This window comes from Grammomys surdaster, unplaced genomic scaffold, assembly GCF_004785775.1.
Source record: "Grammomys surdaster isolate TR1022 unplaced genomic scaffold, NIH_TR_1.0 133, whole genome shotgun sequence".
NCBI classification, from domain to species: domain Eukaryota; kingdom Metazoa; phylum Chordata; class Mammalia; order Rodentia; family Muridae; genus Grammomys; species Grammomys surdaster.
The window spans coordinates 7,610,588-7,618,459 of record NW_021604591.1 but is presented as its reverse complement, the minus strand read 5'-3'; the positions used below and the strand labels follow the sequence as shown (position 1 = coordinate 7,618,459).

Here is a 7,872-nt window from a genome sequence, read left to right as displayed (position 1 = left end):
AGGATATTTTAAGATTCAAGGTAATCTTGTGGGACAGCAAGCACATATACAGGCCAAATGCAAATAAGAGGTGTGTGACTCAGCTATTGAGCCAATATTGTCTTCATTCTCAATAGCTATGTTGTGGTTGTGAAAATTGTCAGTTATAGGGGACTGCTGAGTATAAAAGTACTCATCAGCCTCTCAGTGCTATACTCTTTTCCTTTATCCCTAAAAGGAAAATCAGAAATAATCTATGTATACGGTAGAATATGAATCTCTGCCTCATAAACATAGAAAAGGGAATTGTACTTTGAGCTATGGTATTTGATAAAGAAAGAAAAAAAATCACAACTCATCTTAAATTCAACATACTTTAAGGTCTTCCTGAGGTAACATGAGTAAACCTCATATTGTGTAAAGGATTCATAGCTATCGAGGCCTCATTACACAGAGTTCTAGACATGTTGTTTGTATGAAGGTTTTTAGTTTACTATAAAGATTGTAAAATGTTTTTGGTTCCTTTTACGTTATCTCTGTAACAACATTATCTTATCTTTATTTCTGTCTGGATTTTTCTTCTTACTAAAATTCACATGCAAAGTAATTTTTGTATCTTTAGTGCATAACACAAAAAGTTAAAATATTCAATGGACTCTATTTGTAGTTATAGGTAGTATGTTTATAGATACCATATATCATTTTATCATATATATCATATATAAATATACATGTATATATATATATATGGAGGAGGACTTATTTACAAAAATTATTTTTTTTAAATATGGAGTTTAGTTTAAAATATGTGGATAAATGGGTTATAGACAGACATTACCTCAGAATAAAAGCATGGAAAACAATTTTCCAAGCCAATAACTCCCAAGAAACAAGCTGGAGTAGCAATTCTAATATCAAATAAAATGGACTTTCATCCAAAATTAATCAAAAAAATAAGGAAGGACACTTCATACTCATTAAAGGAAAACTCTACAAAGGTGAACTATCATTCTGAACATCAATGCTCCAAATGCAAGGGTACCTACATACATAAAAGTGTGAACTGCCCAAAATATTGGCATTGCAAACTGAGTTACACTGTTCAATCTGGTAAATTAATGCAAATAAAATGAGTAGCAGTGTATAATATTAACAGATATTGAGTAAGTATATCATTAAGTATCCTTTGTGCAATGAACCCTTTCAGTTCCATCTTGTATTGATCCTTGAGTTAATGTAAGTCATTAAAACATTTGCTTATATGTTGGCCAGCATAGGTAAAATATCACTATGCTATTTTATAACATTGTTACTTCAATTGAATTTTTTTCTCAGAAATAATTTCATAGTTTATGTCATTGATTACTTTGTATTTTATTACTTGTCTGTCTCAATGGAGTGAAATTACATGAAGCCAGAGAGATTTATTCCTGTTTGTCTTCGTACATGTAGTGTGTGTGTGTGTGTGTGTGTGTGTGTAATAAACAAAATATGCAACCCTATTAATATGGATGTTAAAGGCAAATGGATCACTGAAGCTTGCTGTGTATGTGTGTGTATGTCTGGGTGCATGAAGGCCAGTAGTGTCTTGCCCTATAACATTCTATTTCCCTCAAGACAGGGTTTCTTTCTGAACATGAAACAAGGCTGGCAGCAACAAGCACCAGCAATCCTTTTGCCTTTGACGTCCACATTGATAGGGTTACAGGTCACCTTGGCATGCCTAGCCCTTGATGTGGATGCTGAAGACTTGTGTTCAGGTCTACAAGCTTGTGATCTTGTTATACATCAGTTCTTGACCACTAGATATTTGTTAAGCAAATGCTGAGAAAAATTGAACTTAAAAAACAACAAAGGTAAAAGCTAAATTATAACCTTAATTACAATTACCAGTACTTAAATGTAACAGAGAATAAAGTAAGTGAACTTTGTAATTATTTGGCAGTTGATTATTTTTCATTTTGCTAGTTCTAGATTTTTCAGGATTATTTATCCTGTATATTATTATCAAAGCAAGCAAGTATGGAAACATGAGAAGGCAGGCATCAGCATGGTACACCCAAGCTGCTGTGTGACCTCAGAATGGCTGGTGACACAAAGCCAATCTGATAATTAATTAATCCATAGTGGCTTGTCAGGTTCCAGCAATATGGTAATACCTTAATCCCTCCGTGCTTCAACTGCCAATATTTTTCAACTGACCTTTGAGAAGTTTTTTTTTCCCATGTACAAATTCATATCTAATGACAAGAACTTTCTGACATTCGACAAGGACAATTGGAATTTGTCTTATGTACTACACAAAAGCACAAATCAGTCATGGCAGGAATATCAAATAAATAATACAGATAACAGAGATATTAGGGAAGAAAAATTCTCTTTTTTCATACACATGTATTTGCTTACATTCATATATGTATGCAAGTTCACATGCTGTGTGTGAACAAATATGTGAATATGTGTGCATGAATACGGAAGGCTGAAACTTAATACTGGGTTTTTCCTAATAAATATTTATTTAGGCAGGCTCATTTGCTGAACATGGGCCTTGCCAGTTTGAGTTAATCTAACTATAGTTTGTTAATGAAACACTTTCTCCAAAACTGAAAATAGATACAGCTGTCTCACTTCCTGACTCTTTGTAGGTTCTGATGATATGAACTCAGGTTCTCAAGTTGAACAGCAAGTGTTTTATATCAGTAAACTGTCTTCTCAGCCCTGGATTTGCTTTTTTTACAGTGAGGCACATGAGGCACAGTGTCATGGAGCGAACCACTCCTCAGCAAGGACTGAAACCTATTATGGTGACACACTTACTTGATATTTAGTGCAAAGCAAACATCCTGATACCCATGTCCGATGTGAGAACACAGACCTGAAGTGCCCTCATTCTACATTTAGCTGCCTAGAAACTATGTGACCTATGACATAGTGTGAAATATTTCAACTTATAAATTTTGACTAATGATTTAAATGTCTGGATCTGTAATTGTAAAAGGACAAAAGGAAGCAACTTTCTAAAGTTGCTGTCATCATTGTTTCAAATTCCTGCCCTGCATTTAGTCATACATCTGTTTCCAAATTAAACATTCATTTCATGGTAACATGAACTTAAAAGACAGAATATATCTATAAATTCTCTCTTGGTGTACTATGCAGAAAGCCAAATCACTATGTTAGAGGATGGTCTTTGTAAGGTCTTTTATATGTTCTTCACTTGGAAGGAGATGCTCGGATGTTAATGTAAATTCCCAGTGTCTGTAGTGTCCCCATAAAGTAAGGAATAACATATTTGCTCTTTAGAAATGTTCTTTAAAATAGCAAAGTAGCCTACTATGCTAATTTACATTCCTCTGATGCCTCACTTTTGTTCATATTTTAAGTTATCATATCAATGCTTCTTGCCTGTTTTGTGGTGAGATCATGTGCATCTGTGATCATTTGAATTTTACTTAAAAAAAACATATATGGCTGTTCTTTAGTCTGGCTAGTTCGTTCTTTCTTTAAGAGCATAGCCAATTTCCAGCATCTTAATCATTTTCATGGCTTCACCCTGGATTGTCTCCAGACTATCTGTATCCTTGAATCTGTACAGGTTTCGAGGAAGTATAATCTATGGAGGTAATTAAAACGAAAATTAAGTATTGCTAAGTTGTCTTCTGACAGTGATTATAGAAGTCCGTATTTCATAAAAATGATATAAAATGCAGTAATTTTTCACTGCCCTATACTTGCCCTCCACCTTTGGAGTTACAATATATTAGAAATAATTTGAAAGTTTAAACTGGCTGGTGGTTACCATATAGTATCTGAAATGGGACTGGCAAGGACAAAGAAAGGGTTGATGGATGGTGTTGGATGAGTTTTTTGTCTATAATAGTCCCAGAAACTTACATAGAGAAATAAAAACCATTCCAAATGCACGTTGATGCTTTTAGTTTTACAATTATGTTTTTTTAAATTATTAATTTATTATTTGAAATCTGTATACAAGTTTTCAACACATGCTGATCATATACATAGATCCCCATAGATTTGTCCATCTTTTCCTGTAATATGCCCTTGCCAATTGCTTGTCTTTCTATTTTTAATACTTTACGGAGTCAAAAGTTATTGGTACCCAAATGCACACAGGTATAAAATTATCCAATGAGGCAGTCTGTGCTGTAATGTGAAGATTCCCAAGCTCTACATTTTGACTACCAATTTAAATGTAAAGTCATGTGTAGATCTACCATGTGAAGTGACAAAAGAAAGCCACTGCTACAACCCTGAAAGTAGTGACCCTTTCTACCTTTGCAACTATCAGCCACCATAGCTAATATGGGCTTTTTCAGATGGACTCTCCTGTCTATGCTGGAGTATTGACAGGTTTGATTTTGTTCATATTTTGTACAGGCAACCACAGATGCTGTGTGTTCATGACTCCATCAGTATTCTTGTATGAGTAAGCACTATTTCAAAGCAGTCTTGACTTCTGATTCTTAAAGCTTTTCTAAAAATCCAACTGACCATGGTGTCCTTTGTGAGGTCCCTCAGACATACACTCTGCTCCTTCTATGAGAATAATTTTTGCTTTTAAGGGATCTACTTCTCTTTGAATAAATAATAATAAAAGAATCAATGTTCCTACTTTTCACTGAAATTGTTTTTTCTTGTAAGGATCATTCTGTGGATAAGAAAGGAACAAAGTTAAAATTAAAACTGCGTTTTACTCACAAAATACAGTATCTTTTATCACGGTTGTTAAATGAAAATGAAAACAGCTTAGTTCCTTAGATATCTTGTCTTACTCACAAGAGAGAACACAAAGAATGAAATAACTGTCAAATGGTCGCAGGCAGAATTTTTATAAATTTGACCATTTAGGAATCCTGGCGATTTTAGAATTTTGCCCCAAGTTTAAAACCATTATAGTATTCTGCTCCCCTGTCAGAAACCAGTATATGAGGTGATAGCTCAATAATCATCAGATATTGATTGGCATACTGAAAATAGCTAAATTTAGTTATCAGCTAAAATTTGTTAATAGGTATAGCTCTATATTAAACCAGTCTAGTGTTAGGTAAGTAATTTAAATTCTTGATGAAAGCAAATTAAACAGAACACCATCGATCTTTAAGTGAATAAATTATTTATTAATTCTGTGGCTCCTTGGTAAAATCACTGGGTAAATCAACAGGTTTAAGATAATTGAGGAGATAGGGGAGAAGTAAAAAGAGTCAGGATATCAAGCAGAAGTGTGTAGCAGTGGGAGATAATGAACTAGGGGGAGCCACTAGAAAATCCCAGATACCAGGAAAGCAAGAGGCTCCAAGGACCCAACAGGGATGACATTAGCCAAAATACCCAATGAAGGGGAGAAAGGACCTGTAGAGACTATATCCAGTGGACAGGCATGACCCGCAGTTGAGGGATGGAGCCACCCTACCCATCTCAAAAATATTAAATCAGAATTTCTCCTGACTAGAGGAAATGCAGGGACAAAGAGTGGAGCAGAGATTGAAGGAAAGGCATCCAGATACTGTCCCACCTGGGGATCCATCCCATCTGCAGACACCAAATCCAGACATTGTTGCTGATGCTTTGAAGTGCTTGCTGACAGGTGCTTGGTATAACTGTCCCCTGACAGGCTTTTCTAGAGCCTGACCAATACAGATGTGGATGCTCACAGCCAACCATTAGACTGAGCATGGGGACCCCAATAGAGGAGTTAGGGGAAGGACTGAAGAAACTGAAGGAATTTTCAACTCCATAGGAAGAACAACAATATCAACCAATCAGACCTCCCAGAGCTACCAGGGACTAAACTACCAACCAAAGAGTACATACGCATGGAGGGATCCATGGTTCCAGTTGCACATGTAGCAAAAGATTTCCTTATCTAGCATCAGTGAGAGAGAGGAGAAGCCCTTGGTCCTGTGGGAGACTCAATGCCCCAGTGCAGGGTAATGCTAAAGCGGTGAGTTGGGAGTGGTTGGGTGTGTATTGGAGCACTCTCATAGAAGCAGGCGAAAGGGGAATGGGATAGGAGGTTTGCGAAGGGGAAACCTGGAAGTCTGACAACATTTGAAATGTAAATAATAAAATAATCAATAAAAATAAATAATAAATAAATATAATTGTATATATTGAACATGAGATTCACTTGGCTAAGTTTATTGATACATGAATAAAGGCAAATTAAATATCATGTTTCACATATATAAATATTTTGCAGAGTACATGTATTTTTCTTCTTTAGTGAAAATGTTTCAGCTTGTGTATAATGAAGCATCCTAATTTGCAGTAAAATTGTTTAATTAAACTGCAACTTAACATAAAGAAATAATTGAAATACTAAATTAAGTAGTCCATATGTAAAATCTGTTATAAAAAATAAAATTATATTACTTTGTAAATGTATTAATTTTGATTCAATTTATTTCCTTTTTAAATTAAAGGCTTAGTTTAGTTTTATTTGCATGTTAATAAATATGTGAATGTATGCTAATATTGGCGCAAGTGCCAATGGAGGCCAGAAGAGTATACCAATACTTCAGGCAGGATGGTATATGTTTTAAAAATATTTAGACTACATATATTCCTGAAACAGATATGGTCCTTTATCTTCCATGAAAATATACCTTTAAACCACCTCATTAATTGTTCTAATATGTAATATATATTTCCTATTATCATAAAGCAAGTAGACACACAACCACACATTCCCTATTCATTCAAAACCTAAAATTTATGCAAACTATTGGCATAGAATTGAGATCTGTATACTTTCCTGAAAGGGGAGATACTATGATCATGAAAGTTTTTTTTTTTTTTTTTTTTTTTTTAGAGCAAGGCTTATCTATTGCACTCCTTATATACTGACCTCTGTGATTTCCCCAAATGTAGAAAACAGTACTGCATACTTTATGGTACTGGGGGACTGTGTTTGTGCTTGCCACTTAAGAAAGAAAGAAAGAGAAAGAAAGAAAAAAGAAAGAAAGAAAGAAAGAAAGAAAGAAAGAAAGAAAGAGAAAGAAAGAAATTAAGAGAGAAAGAAAGAAAGAAAGAAAGACAGAAAGAAAGAAAGAAAGAAGAAAAGAAAGAAGAAAGAAGGAAGGACAGAAGAAAGAAAAAAGAAAGAGAAAATAAAAGATCTATAATTTTATGTAACTATAATGTTGACCTAAGAAAATAGATAACTCGGTTTAACATTCAGGAGACAAGCTTGAGGATCTCCGTATGAATATCTAGAGTCATGCAATAGCCAGTAGATAACAAATATGTCACAAGGCCAGCCATCCTGTCAGTAGAAAGTAGAGATAGAAGAATACTGGGAGTTTCCAGACTAGTTAGTCTGGTGCAAATCAGCTACAAACAAACAGAGACCCTGGCTCAAACAAGGCAGAAAGAAAGGACCTACACTCAAGATTGTTCTCTCACTTCAATAGGCAATATTCTATACATGTACCTCAATTCACATTTATATAAACGAACACATACACACATACCCTAAAAAAATCAAAATGTCAAATCATGGAGAGTGTGGCTTTATTTGTTTATTTATTTATTTATTCATTCATTTATTCATTTATTCAACATTAGTGTCACAATTAATTATGTTTATGAAGACTTCATAAAGTTCTAAGTTTTTATAATCAAAATAGTGGTGATAATCTTTCAGGAGCCTAGAAACTGAGAGAACTGGGTCTTGTAGAGAAGCTGGGCAGTTGAAAGCTGAAGTTGGGGAAAGAGAAAGTACTTGGAATGGGGCCCTTGGGAATTTTTCTTCTCTAGGTATGGGTAAAAGAGGAAGGAGAAAGATTAAATAATAAATAAAATGAGAACAACAGGACAGGAAAGTTTATTTAGGTTCATTTAAGACAGCGAATTTATCCTTTACTGATGGAC

At 34.5% G+C, this 7,872-nt stretch overlaps 1 pseudogene; it reads left to right on the top strand.

The window, feature by feature from the left end:
• Positions 1 to 6,746: 6,746 nt before the first annotated feature.
• LOC114617025 lies at positions 6,747 to 6,925 on the top strand (annotated as a pseudogene).
• The last annotated feature ends 947 nt before the right edge of the window (positions 6,926 to 7,872 follow it).